The sequence below is a fragment of the Dicentrarchus labrax genome, unplaced genomic scaffold (genome assembly GCF_905237075.1).
Source record: "Dicentrarchus labrax unplaced genomic scaffold, dlabrax2021, whole genome shotgun sequence".
NCBI lineage: Eukaryota > Metazoa > Chordata > Actinopteri > Moronidae > Dicentrarchus > Dicentrarchus labrax.
In genome coordinates, this window is record NW_026136715.1 from 23,836,427 (window position 1) to 23,851,291 (window position 14,865).

Sequence of the window (14,865 nt, forward strand, 5' to 3'; positions counted from 1 at the left end):
AGAGGTCCATGTACAAGTCTGTGGTGAACCCCCTGAGCAATGTCAGAATTTTAACCAAGATTAAAGATTTTCTATTTTTATGCCCCCAAATTACAAGAAGTCACTGTTTCCTGCCGCGGTGGAAAAGCCTCTGGAGCAGCATGTAGACCATCGTGAGACATTAACTTTCCACTGAAACCCAGACTAATGAGGTTTCTTTGAGGTTGGCAGCTTCTTAAAACAGGTTGGGTGACCCCCTGCAACCATTCAAAGGAAGAGAAACTCTGGGATGCTAGATTACCGACTAATTACAAACCTACGCTCCAGGGTTTGTTTCTGCATTATTAATAAAAAAAATCCCCATCGGTGGCTGCCATCTGATATACACTTGTTATGTAAGCAAATACATGTGTATCAGGGGTTTGGAACACAAAATTGATAAAGTGGGTAACTAGAGAGTGAGTACATAATGTAAGTGTGTAAATACGAGAATACAAGCATAAGTACATACAGTAAGTGAGTAATACATTAAGTGCAGAAGTAAGTAAATAAATACATAAAAGAGTAAGTGTGTAGTGAGGTGGTGGGTACATACAGGAGTGATTAAGTAAATAAGGAACCACATAAGTACACATAACTAAATAGGAGTGTATGCACAGTTTGAACGGCTATAGATGGAACATAAGAATCTATGAAAAGTTCAGTTTAGGTTAATTCTGTGCGTGCGTAACCCCGTGTTGGATTTCTGGGTGACGTCAGCGTCTCCTCCCCCTCTCAGGCCTCCTCTGCACACTAGCGTGCAACAAATCCAGCGAGCGGGGACACTCTTAGTCAAACATTTACCCAAGGCAGGTCAGGGAGCTAACAGCACTGTCTAGGGGGCCCTCACCAACCCTGTTTCTATCCTCTCTCCCGAGTCAAATTGTCCCACCACATTTAAAATGTATGCTGAATTAGTCTGCATCAAATATTTACGCGCACAAGTTTTATTTCTTCTCAGCTTTTCATTGCTTTCACCTTAACATGACGATTTAAAGATGGCCTCAAACGTTAGTTGTCACAGATTGACCAAGCTTCATCTGCCCTGCCTGTGACACACGCACACAAACAAACAACTCCCTTTCCCCCATCTCGCATGAAAGATTTAACCTGGGCCTGTCAGGGAGCCTATTGCTTTGCCCGGAGAGCTCCAACAATACTGCCTCTCCTCTTCTACCTCGCAGCATTTTAAAACTCCATGTTTAAAAAATTAAAAGCGAGTCAGCTTGCATTGCAAAACAGCTGGGTGGTTATGTAGCGGCAGCAGAACTTCATCAGTGTAAATATGAAGCCAGGATGTGAGAGGCAAAGTGCTGCTCATGCTGAGTGTGTTTTGAGAAGAGAAAGTCAAGGACATTGCATCGACGAATGTGATGTTTAAGTGTGTGTGTGTGATACATTTGTGTCCTTTTATGTATTTTAGCTTATGTGTGGAGTATCTCTATGTTTGTGTGTCTCCTTGTATCCCGGTGTTGCAGGCTTGAGTCAGGAGGGGTTGGCACAGCAGTGTGTAATTTTCTATGTATAACTCTGGCTCCGAGGCATTACGGTCAGGGTTCCCAGTTTATGTTTTTTTTTTTCTTTTTTCTTTGAAAATGAGATCGAAACACACACCACACACAAGGCAGAAATACACAGATTCTTGCAAACTCTAAACATATGGATACAAACATACACGCTCATGTGACTTCAGGGAACACATACTGTATATATTACACATAGATTTCCATTTGGCTATGCAGCTGGAGGAAAACAACACTTTTTCAAGTCACCCCTACCTCTTTTAATCCTCCTGCACTCTCTTTTTCCCTCTGGGGAAATTATGCAGGATAATGTAAAAACAAGTTGAGCTTATACAGATTTGAACCTGTTGTCTTGGAAGGGAGAGCAAAACATCTAAGACAGTCTGTACTTTACAGATGTATGAGTTAAAGGAGGGAAATTAATCTCAGCAATATACTTGTATACATAACAGTATGCAACTTATACAAGTGTGCAGCATAAACCTGAAGCCACCAGTGCACATACACTAAGAATGGACTTTACTGTGAAGTGAACACAATTTGCATATTCATAGATTCTGGAATTTTTAATGGGTTTGAAGGAGTAGATGCCTTTTTAAGGATTTTAATGTGGAAAATACATTTCATTTGGGGAAAAACCATACCAGACATACATTATTGTTCCAAACAGACTATTTGTATAAATGTCTTAATACATGGCTGGAGAGAATCTTTATACCATTATGCACAAAAAATCACTGGGTCAAAATTGATCCAATTTGGACCAATATAGCAACAGCCACAAGTTAACTTAACCAGTCCCCGTCGGTAGAAGACCACCCAACACAAGCGGTTGTTCTGATCCACTGTTTTTCTTTATTATTATTGGGTTATATCCCAAACTAAATGATAATAATCTTTTTTTTAAACTTCACTATTGTCTCTATTTGTTAATGATTGTTAACAATGTGTGTGTGTCCTTTGCAATTTTTAATGTTTTATATGTGTGTAAGTACATAAGTGTTTAATACAACTAGCAATTACATTTGTGACAGTTTTAGGGTCAAATTTGAGCTTGTCATACTGGGTCAGTACTCGTTGATTACTGTTGTCAGTTCAACTATAATAATGTGAATTCCATATTACACACATGCCTTTATTACTGCTGTGCACAATGCAGTTAACAAAACAGCCTCAAACCATTGAGTAACATGTTAAGTCACATGTTTGCACAATGTGACCGATATGGTTTATTTGTTATCATGAGAGTGAAATCTCAGCTCTGGTCAAAAGCTACTACACAATACAGCCACATCAATATTCTTAATATTGACAGATGCTATACAATACATAGTTAGCAGTGTGTCACAAATACACATTCAATAACAATATATCTCATCTCCATTGCTTGCTTATCGTCACGTATGATCCAGCAGTCACATGCTATGTGCTCTCTTTAACCCCTAGAGCTTAGCATGCGCTTCTGGATGTTGTGATCTGTGTCACATGCTCATGAAGGGACTAATGTTCATGCTAGAAAACAGAGTTACACATGACAAACAGTGGGAATGTGTGCACTGAGACATCCACATGGCTGCACTGAAACGGCCTCTTTATGACAGCTAGAAGAACTTGTTTGTGCACTCATCTGGAATCACAGTAAAATGGTGAACAATTTTACAATCCTGCAGAAATCATCAAAGCTATCAAGGCCTTGCTTTGCATATGGGCATGTGGGACTATATGTTAGCAAATAGGGAGCTGTGGGGTGCCCTGACAAACAAAACAAAACAAAAATGTGGAAGAGAAAATGAGTGAGAGATACGTGAACCTGACAGGTGATACTTTAAGTGCATTTCAGGCAAGAAACTAGACGAGAAAATAAGTACACAGAATAAATACAGAGAAAATGACACCACACAGCATGCAGTGGAAGGAAATACCGACCAACCTAAGCCACTATGTTCACAAAAAATAAAATAACCAACAATGGTAGGTTGAAGATGGACTAGCTGGAGGGAGAATGGCACCAGCGTCCTCTTCTTTCAAGCCTGCTGCCAGTTTCCAGCCGTAGGGAACAAGTGTGGGATGTGTGGTGTACTTCTTAAAAACAGAAAGTGGAAGGAAACTGCCAGTAAGAAGTGAAAGTGTATGATTTCATAGTTCACTGAAATTGAATCAAAAAGGGACAAAAATGCCAAGAAAAAAATCTAAAATGAGGAGGGGGGGGAGAAATGCACTCAGAAAAAAAGAAAGTCTTACCCTGCTAGGCAGCTCTGCTTGCTCTGTGTTATAAAAAGGCAATCCTCATCTTTTATACATGGAGTTTATACCATAGCAGCAGTTGTCGAGCTTGTTCTGGCTGGGGATCCTCATGAGAAAGTGTCTTTGGCGGACCTGGGCACTGGCACCCCGATCATGTGAGGATCCATTTTGGGTTCTGACGCAATCCTGGAGGAGCATTACATTACACTGTTGTATGAAACATGGAATCAACCCAGTGATGAGGGATGTTTTCAGAGGATGACGTGGTAAATAAAAGAGGGGGAAACTGAGAGCAGTTAGTCTTGAGAGCAGAGGAGCGTAACAATACGGGACTGGAATTTCAGCCGCGTTTTCAGAAATCGACTTCTATCTGTTTGTTGTGGGGAGGGAGATCTTCAGTGTTTGCAAACACAGATAGATTCATTTGAAGCTGCGATTTGGGCTTCCTCTTTGGCACTCGTGATGAATCCCACTAGGGCAGAGGTCATCTGGGAGCAGTGGGAGAGGGAGGGGTGGCAGGAATGAAAACAGCAAGCAGAGAAAGGAGGGAAAGCCACTGTGTGCATTGTCATTTCCCCTCAAATCTATATTTGTGATCTGTAGAGTGTAAAGAAAAATATTCTGTTGCAGGGTCAGACAAGAGGAGACACACAATAGACAACTGGAAACAATTTGAATATTGATGAAATGATCCATTTCCAATATTTGTGCATGACTCTGTGCTTATTGCCACCACATTGTGGCAGTTTCTGTTGTTTTTGCTGCAGAGAGAATTACTTTTGCTGAGCAGACTGAGCAGAGAGAGAAGGAGAGAAAGCATGTGGGGCAGCCAGAAATGAAGCAATAAAGGAAGACAAAAGGAGAGGGGGTTTGGTGTTGTGCAACAGCTTGACATTGATCAGGGCTGTCGAATGGTGACGCAGCAGTCTATTGTCTCATCTGTCTGCAGCGTGCAGCCTCTCTTTTCTCTCTGCTCTACGTCAGCTCTGTTAAACTTCATTTGTCTACACATTTTTAGATACATAATCAATTAAAATTCAAACATTTGCTGCCCTTAAAAGAGACATTATGTCAGTTATGTGCATTATTGTTGTAACAGCTCTAAATGAACCTTATTTTTCCAACTCCACAACCTGTCTTCAAAAATTAATCCTAATGAATTTTCAATATTAATCATATTGATATGAATAAACATGAAAAACATTATGCATATACAGATGAATCTAAATATGATTAAAGCATTGGTGGAATGTTGCAAAGTACATTTACTCAGGTACTTGAGTACAATTTTAAGGTACTTTACTTTACTGCATTTACTTCTGCTCCACTACACTTGAGAGGGACATGTTTTACTCCACAACCTTTATGTGACTGCTACAGTTATTACTTTTCAAGTGAAGATTTTACATAGAATAGAGTTATATTATTTTGTTTTTATACATTAAACATTAAATATTGTGTGACTCTTTATAAAATCATATGTCTACGTTGGGCCCTTTGTCACATGTTTCACAGATCCATGGGTTGTTACCATTACACAGGAGAATGATCTCCCTAAACTTATGTTTGAGGCACATAGAGGTAACATTTCCTATATTACATTTAAAAAAGCAAAGATTAGAGAAAGGTTTATACAAATGTATATAAATTAGTGTTGCATTTGTGTTTTTTCTTTCTGTCTTCTGATCTTGTGATCCGTCTGAGGTGGCCCAGCCCTTGAGTTAAACCACTGAACTAAACCAGCTACATCTCAACTGGCTGCAACAAGTAAAAAGCTGCTTACGCCTTGAGGCATCAGTATAAATATAATACTGTCACATGTAATAACATATCAGTCACAGAGGACATTTTTCTGCATAACCAGTACTGCTGATAAACATCTGTACTTCTACCACTTTTTTAGCCACAGATAGTAGTATGGTACAGCAGTACAGTGTTTTCCACAATGAAGGAACACAAATACTTCTTCATTCTGAAATAAAATAAAGTGAGTATATATTCTTCCATTTCTTCTTTTAACAAAAAACTGTTTTTGCTGACAATTGCTATACACAGATGGTGTATTATGATAGAGCTGATTAATGACTTCATGCAGTGTGCAGCATTCAGTCCGGCAGTGTCGGTGCTTGATGTGTGTATCCTCTCACCGGCCCAGCCACTTCACATTAAAAACTTCCTGAAGGGCTGAAATGAGTGGAAATAATCCATCAAATACCTCTCCCCTCCCGGCCAAGTGGATGTACAGTAACACAACATGTATCGGTACTTACTTGGATTTTATTTTTCAGCCCCAGATTGTTGAGGTGGGTGTGTTAGTTGAACAGCTGCTGCTGCTGTGTGGCTCCTTCAGGTTTATGATAGGATGTATGGTTCTGTAAGGTGCTCTCTTATATGCTGCCTGTGTTATATGTTACATTCCTAATGCATCCACATTCCTGAAACCTATCCAACACATTTTCTGTCTTTTTGATGTGTTCCCTCCTGCAGGAACACATATAAGACAGAAGAACCGAATAAGCAGAAGCATGTGCGTGAGGAATTTGGGAATGGATGAGAGGTAAAAGAGAGAATGTATAATATCATTGTTATATATATATATATATGTACAGTATATATACAGATATATACATACATAGGGGGTGTTTATTGCCTTTAATCAACAGTGACAGCTGAAGGGTGACAGGAAAGGGGGAGACAGAGACTGTGCCTCTTGAATGATAGTTAAAAAGGTTAAGACAACTAAAAGGGTGAAATCAAGCATTCCATAATTTATTATTTAATTCAGTTTCTATTACAAAATGTATATGTGACCTACACTGGAACACTCCTCATAACATCACAGCATCAAATCTAATGGATTTTAATCAAAGGGGACTATGTCAGCTGAAAACAGGGCTTAATGTAGGTATAGAGTACAGTATTTGCAGACTTACTGACCCCATGTTCCAGTTTTGCTCAGCTATCAAATTCCCTCATGTCTGATCGGAAAGAATGCAGCTGATTTGTTGTGAATACGGGTTGAGTTTATTGACGTTGGAGGCTGATGATGACATTGTTGAGGAGTTGGAGGACGAGGCAAAGCATGAAATTTGAAATGGGGACAGAGGAGAGGCCTGCTTGTTACTGAGACGGCTCCCTCCCTGTCCCTGTGTGATCCCTGTGTGACCATAGCTGCCAAACTTTCCCTGAGAAACTTGTGGCACACGAGGGTGACGCTGCTACCAATCTTCTCGCCGCACACTGAGAAGTTGATCAAAGGGTGTGTTTGCCAAGTGCTGCAGAATTCCTTTAGGTTTGTGCAATTGCAACTGCTCCTTGTGCTCTTTGACTGCAGCTGAAAAATCAGTGTGAGGACTGCATTCATCCAAGTAAAGGTCCAGTCATGTGTGAGAGCCAGTGGGCCGGGGCTCGGCCTGCCTGCGACTATTTGCTTTTCCAGCTGTTTCCTAGACTCACCCTGTGAGTGGGAGTGAAAGTGGTGTGTGCATGTGTGTGTTGGTTTGGAGGTGGTGGAGAGGGGGCGTAGAAGTGAGGTGGAGAGATTCTGAGTTCTAGGAAGGAAGATAGTGAGGAAGAGGGAGCTACAAAGAAAGTGTGTGTGTACAATTTAAGTGAGAGTGACTCAGGTTCCTATTACACCGTAGTGTGTTTGCACAGTGGAAACACCCCTAGACAACCCAGGCACCTCATAACAGTATATGCTCTTTCTCTCTGGCTCACACACACACACACACACACACATACAGAGGAAGATGAAGTCGTCTGTGCGCATGCCCCCTCATAAACACGCCCATATGCCTGGCTGCCCCTCATATAGACTGATCCGCCTCTCAGACACAAAGCCACAAGGGATGGCCTAGATTCCAGCACATGCACACACAGGCAAGGAAAAATATAATGCATGCATACACATGTGAAAGTAAATAGACTATACGTGTGTACACACACAGTTACATCTTCGTTTTGTGTATTCAGTCAACATAATCAACATCAATTTATGCTCACGTGTAAAAGTATGTGGTTATGTTCATATGGAGGCTTTGGACACAGGGAAAAAATGTTACAGGATCTTGAAGGCACAGGCAGGTGTGAGCTGTTCAGAACCACACTGTTTAAAATAGGATTCATGCATTTGCTGTTACAAAAGTTTCTTGAGGCTATAACGGCTCTTGGCCAAACCACATATTTACCATTGTATGACTATAACATACTTGTCCATAACCGTTTACGTTAAATATTTATGTTTAGGTACTTATTAAACAATCTTACAAGATTAGCATCATCATCAGTGCAGCAATTGCATTAGCCTCAAGGAAGTTTACTTAAGAGACAGAGATCCCTGACAACATTCCTCTAATGGAAGAACTGCAAGAGGGGAAAGAAAAGGAATAGTCGTATCATCCAAATCTCTCACACACACTTGTCATTTCCCACTAGAATTATCATGCAGATCATTTTAGTTTTGTGTCCCCGTTTTTGTCACATGTAATCATATATGGTACAATCGCAGTGAAAATTGGGTGATTTGGGATTCTTGTGGCCCGAGGGTAGAAGCTCTTCCTGAGCAAACTTGACGATGGTGTTGGAGGCAAAAGTGGCTCCACAGTTGTGTGTCTGTACAGGGAGTACAGCAGGTGGCTCAAAATGCAGCCCTGGGGAGCTCTGGAGTTAAGGATGAGGCTGGATGAGCAGTGCCCGCCCACCCTTGCCACCTGGGGTGTGCCTGTCAGGAAATCAAGGATCCACATTCACAGTGAGGTGTTCAATCTAATTATTAAACACTGAACTGTAGTCAACAAATAGCGATCTCACATAGCTCCCAGGTGAGATAGGGTGGCGTGGAGGATGTGTGCTATGGCGTCCTGCATTGCTAGGACTGTAGGCAAACTGTAGTGGGTCCTGTGTGGTGTGTAGTGAGGAGCAGATGTAATCCTTCGCCAACCGTTCAAAGCACTTCATCATTACAGAGGTGAGTACCACTGGGCAGTGGTCATTCAGACAGGTTGGTCTTGTTCTCTTGGAGACAGGAATGATGGTGGGTGTGACAGACTGAGCTACGGACAATAATAAAATATGTTTGGTTTGATTTGATTTTGTTGTTTTTTGATTTGGCCAAACTCACCCTTTGAGGTAACGTATAGGTTTTGAGACAGGATTTAAGGACACTACAGTTCCACAAAAAAGGGGCCCTTATTGCGAAAGCACGGTCACCTTTTGTGATGAGGCGGGACATGGGAACCGACAGATGGGACATAAAGCTGAGTATCGTCAGCGCATTGAAAATTAATGTTATGGTTTAGGATAATATTACCCAAGGGAAGCATGTACACTGAGAACAGTAAGGGGCCCAGAATTGACCCTTGGTGGATGCCACAGGATGGAACAGAAGAAAAGGTTTTGCCAATTAATATTAAGAAGCTTATATCAGTGAGGTAAGAGTGGAACCATTCTAAGTCCCTAATGTCAACCCATTCCTTCCAACGACTGATTAAAATTGACTGCTCAACTGTATCAAAGGCCAAGCTCAGACTGAGGAGGATTAAAATTGAGCAGTCTCTGGAATCGACAGTGAGCAGCAAGTCATTTAATATCTTAGAGCAGTTCTGTGCTGTGGAGAGCCAGACTGAAATTCTTGTTGTTGGTATTGATGTTATTGTGGTATTCATAAAAGAAATGAATAGAGAGGAGGCAGCCTTGGTATAGTACAATATAGTACAGTACAGTACAGTACAGTACAGTATAGTATAGCATAGTACAGTACAGTACAGTATAATATAGTATAGTATCATATATTTTAGACATGCAACAGTATTCGTTCTGAACTCATTCACACTGCTTTTAGACTTACATGGTGAAGTAGTTGTTTCTTAACATGTAATAACAACACGCCATGTATCACATGAAGAATGAGAAGAATGGCTTCCTTTAACACAGCGCAGAAAGACAACTTTAAAGCACCCTAATCCTTTCCAAGAGAACTCAAAACCTCTGATAAGCAAGCTTCAAGTTGCTTTGTTCCTTCTGTCTCACTGTAATGTTGCCATCTTGGACCTTACTGAAAGGTCACGGGTTGGATATTTGTACAGCGCCAAATCAAAACTGAATTTATCTAAGGACACTTTTAAAATAGAGCAGACCGTAGACCGTACTCCTTATAAAAGATGCTTGTAACGACCAAATGGCCTAAAGTCCAGTTGGTGTGCCCTTGATAAAAAAAGACACAGCAGTCCAGCTCCTCCAGGCTGGCACTGTGCACTGCATGGCTCGTCTAGGAAAATGACAAGACATGGTTATAAGAGGGGAATAACTCCTAATTACAGGGTGGGTAATGTGGTGATTGAAGTGCTATAATAAAACCTCCCAGGGGTGACATAGTATAGCACCTCAGGGCCCTATCATTCCCACTGAATTCTCTCACCAAGAAGACAAATTAGCTCTGCTACATCTCCATATATACACCATGGACAAAGACCACGTTGATCACTAAGTTCTTGTGTTCTTGGTATATGTATACTATCAGTTACCGCCAGTTTCCAGGACAGAGACATCAGAAAGGGAGAGAAGAGCGTGCTGGAACTTTCATATATTATGTATAGGTAAATCATTAATAATTCATCATGAAAAATGTGCAGTTAAAGTACATTTAACATTTTAAATTCCAGCTTTGCAAGAACACAAACTTGCACACTCAAATGTATAAAGAAATCCTGAATATTCTTGTGACATTTCTCACCATCTCTCCAGTTTCGATAAGTGCAGACAAGCCCTGAACACCAAACGCTCCAGGATTATTTTTCAGGTTATTTTATAGTTAATCTTGACGTTTAATTATATATTTTAATTTGCTTTATTAACCATAATTTTTTACGAAACTGTTTACTACCAATCAGGCTGTCCGCTACGTCACGACACACCCCTATATGGTGAGGAGACAGCTGGAGACTCATCTTGAGACTGATACGTTTCTCGACCAATGGGAGCAGACCCTATTCCGGAGTGGAGAGCTGTGATTGGACACCGGGGGGGATTATATATATGTATAGATATGCCTGCTTGTAAACCGTGGGGGCGGGACTATGGAGAAGTGCAGTCCATCTATGTTGATACAGATCTAAAAAACTGGACTAACAGAGTGTCTGCTTACGTTTCTCTTCGCATGGACTAATGTAAGTTATTTTTCTGTTTCCTGGAGTGTCCCGCGTAGTGAAAGGTGTCTCCACAATGTAGTGGCACTGTAGTTTTTGCTCTTTGGCGTTTCGTTTTGCTGAGAAGTGCTTTCAGGCCGAGTGGCACACGCGCGTTTGGGGCCAGTAAAGTGTGCTGCTGTTAACGTAGCGTTAGCTGTTGTTATTGCTCTCTAGCGGGCTGTAATATTTAGACACAAACAATGTACTCAGTCAGCTTTGGCGTGGTGTCATTGTAGAGAGGCCATTTCACAGTCACCCCGCTGTGTAACACAATATATTACCCACGGTGTGTGAGTAGTAATGCTCGTATTGCTGGTACTGCTGACGTTTTGGCTAGCCAGTGTCAAGGTTCTGTCCGCTCATGTGTGGAGAAAGGGGAGCGGGCGAAACCCCCTTTTTACTAAAATGTGCCAATTGAATATGGCCGGGCGTGTTGGCTTATGTACAACCTGTATTCAGACATGTAAATGTTTAGGGTCCAAGCAAGCCCCTCTCCCATTAACATGTTAAATTATGGGTCTGCGTTTAGTGCCACTTTCCCCACCACCACCCCCCCAGCTCAATACGCAGTGGAGGATGGTAGCAAGCAGTGGGAACAGTTTTTTAAAGTTGAGTTTGGTTGAAGTGTTGCATCGAAAGGTCCGGAGTCTTTGCTCCTCAGTGGGTGTTTGCATCCGCGTTAGCGAGGCAACTATTGAATTGCCAGATTTATTAAATGACGCTTGGCGTAACAGCGTGTCCATGCGAGAAATAACGGGACGTCATCGGGGCTCTAACGTTACCCAACTCCCAGCCCCCCGACTGACCGTTAGATAGCCCTGCCTCATCACTCCTCCTTTCTTCTCTGTTGACAGTTTGGTTTTATACGGAGCAAAAGTTTTTCAGCGTGGGGGAAAATTGTTAAAAGGCCCTTCAACTCCACTGGCTCGGGGGGAAAAAAAAAATTGGCGACCTGGCTCCAACATTTGGGGCTCCCTCTGCTACTGCACAAAGTGAAGGTTGATATGCCACATCAGGTAAGAGACATTCACCAGCTTGGTTTTTATTGAATTTTTATTTTCCTTCTGTGACAGAAACGAACCAGAGAGTCGGTTAGCATGTTAATGTTGGGGGCTAGCCGCCGCACATGAGCAACAACAAGGAGGAAAAAAAAAAAAATCTGGCAGCTTTTCTCTTTGTTTCCTCGCTGTTTGGAAGTTTTAACATCGCAGATTCATTTAGCATTTCAGCACAACTTCTACACCAGCCCTGTCCCGGTTATGTTTTGTGTGTGCTGTTATTGTTAAAGGCGGGTGCTTCCCTCCACATTCCACATGTGTATGCCTGCCTGCCTGCCTGCAGCAGGGCCAGTGCGCAAATCCCTGCAAAGCCAAAAACGCCGATAGGAAAATAAACCCAAATGAGGTTTATTACACAGGATTAGATGTATTTCTGCCTTCGTGTGCTACGCATGGGTGTTGTGACGCGGTTATAGAAGTGCGAGGAGGGTGTTGCATGCCTTCCGTCCTGGATGTTGTCAGTCAGATGTGGAGGAGGCTGCTCCTGTTTGCAGGCGGGGAAGACAAAGGGACAGATTAGCATGGAGCTGAGTGGAGTGTGGACCCGGGTAGAATAGACTGGACAGTATGCTGAAAAGTTTTTCTGTTCTGTATGTATGCATGTGTATTGTCAGGTAATAGCAACTATCAAGTTATCGGAGTGCCACATCCAGTGTGAAGGAAAAAGCACTCTGTTGTGTTTTTGTTGTTCATTTCAGTGAACTTAACTGTGTTGCTGTTGTGGAATTTGTGTGGATATACCATTTGTGATCTCAGAGCTTTCTCCTCATTGCCCAGCATTATCATTGTATTTGTGTTGGATTTTTTTAGCTTTTGTGTTTCACTTTTGCATTCACTTTCTTTAAAAAAAACCAAAAAACATTTTAAACATTTTAAATAAGAATACATAACTATTTAGATGTCATTGAAAGCGTAGCTATAGCAGCTTCAAGTATGGACATAATGGATTTCTGAGTCTTGAGCTGGGAGAGAAAGTAAACAGATTTTTATTAAAATAATTTTTATCTGAGATGTTTCTTTTCCACACAAGCTGTTGGCCTTTCTATGTGGACTTTTTGTTTGCATAGTATGTAAAAACACTGCAGCTGTATGACTGTGCTTGTAGTGCTGAGCTTGAATTACAGGGACTGTTCCAGTCTCTTTTTTTTGTAGTGTTGACTCCACTGAATATGATGAAAGATAATGTACCTTTGGCAGATTTGATGCATTGATGACCATTAGATTAGAAAGTTAATGTTTTATTCATTGAAGAGCATGCTGTGTTGTTGTGGTTTGGTTGCGCTGTTTGTATTGTTTGCTTGTTTTCGCCTTCTTTTGGCACATTGTGATTATACTGCCTTGCTGCTCTCCTACATTGTGAGTAAACACACCACACTACACCCTGCAATAACATGATTCAGTGACCACTTACCTCCCGTCGCTGTTGGACCAAAACCTTCTGAGCGCATGGCCTCTTGTCTTTAGTAATATAGACGTATGTTTCTCAGTGTCACCTTCTCACAATGCCTGCACTAAATCCATGGAGTCAACGCACAGGTTATCACGGTTTTACAAATCGGGAAACAGCTGGAAGTTGAGAGGTTTTGTCTTGAAAGGGACAATCACATTGCTGTGTTGATTCCTTCATCAAAAGGTTCCTCCCACCCACCTATTACCTCAGTGGGATACAAAGGACCTTTTTCTGTAATGAGGTGCTTAGTGGAGCACATTGTGCTCAGGAGGTTTGTTCTCTGCTGAGTTACAGGCAGGTTGTAAAATGATAACAGATGCATGGGGGCCTCAAGGTGCAGCACACTATTTTGAAATGTAAGCTAATTCCTGATAATATGGAATGCATGTGTGCGTTCACACACACACATTTTCATAAAAACTCACACATTGTTGCTTTGAGTAAAATGTTTCCAGTGTCTCTTTTCAATTCATGGAGTTTATTTGCTTATAAAATAATTTGTGCAGTGGTGTCTCATTACAACACGCATAAAAAAAATGTTAAGACTGTTTCAGTCAACGTGTGTTAAAAAGTGATGTTGCGTCCCTGCCCTGATATGGATAGGTTAGAGTTGCAACGATTAACTGATTAATCAATCTGTTGTCAGCTAATACATTGCCAACTGTTTTGTTAATTGATTTAATTGGTTTTAGCAATTTAGGAAAAAAAACAAAAAAAAACAGTAAAACAGTGATCTGGTTCAGCTTTTTAAATGAGAATATTTTCTGGTTTCTTTGGTCCTCTGTGACAGTAAAGTGAATATCTTTGGATTGTGGACAAAACAAGACTATTGAGGATGGTGAAACACTGATTGACATTGTTCACCGTTATTACACACAACTAATCAATTAATTAAGGAAAAGATCAACAATGAAAATAATCAGCCCTAGTTTAGGTTTTGAGCAATATTGTACAAATTTAGAAGGACATTTAGATCATTCTTTTAGAATGGATTAATATGCTGATTATTTTCTCAATTAATTAATTATTTGTTTGTATAAAAAGGCTAAAAAAGAAAATAACCTCCCACAATAGATAATCCAATAAATGAATTCCCTTGTTAATAAAAAAAAAGTTCTTTTTAACATTGATCCAAAAATTCAGTATAACTATAAAGCAGTTCTGCTCATTGATGTACAACAATAACCACAATGGGCTAATACAGTCTAGAGATATTAAAGGGATATTTTCCTGTAATTGGCCCTTAAACTGCTCCACTTGTTTCTTCAAGCATGATTTGGGGGTGGAGTGTGTAGAGCCTTTCCGTAAGATATAGAGTACAGCATTGCCAAGCATAGTAGAGGTAGGTTTGGACAGATGGATAATACTGCTTTCTGTTGACTATG

The 14,865-nt window shown here is 40.9% G+C and overlaps 1 protein-coding gene and 1 long non-coding RNA gene across 3 annotated transcripts in view; one reads left to right on the forward strand and one right to left on the reverse strand.

Annotated features, from left to right (window-relative positions):
* Window positions 1-2,727: 2,727 nt before the first annotated feature.
* On the reverse strand, window positions 2,728-6,176 carry LOC127377281 (uncharacterized). Its single transcript, XR_007887658.1, has 3 exons — window positions 6,056-6,176; window positions 3,783-4,382; window positions 2,728-3,623 (listed from the first exon to the last, which is right to left on the reverse strand). It is a non-coding gene; the product is annotated as an uncharacterized LOC127377281 (long non-coding RNA).
* A 4,679-nt stretch (window positions 6,177-10,855) lies between these two features.
* LOC127377316 (vitamin D3 receptor A) overlaps window positions 10,856-14,865 on the forward strand; it is a 73,718-nt gene continuing 69,708 nt past the window's right edge. Inside the window, exons 1-2 of one of the 2 annotated variants that reach the window (XM_051425068.1) lie at window positions 10,856-10,951; window positions 11,827-11,988. The gene's annotated coding sequence lies outside the window, so the exon portion shown is untranslated. The remainder of the gene's footprint in view (window positions 10,952-11,826; window positions 11,989-14,865) is intronic. The other variant, XM_051425069.1, reaches the window with a different exon arrangement.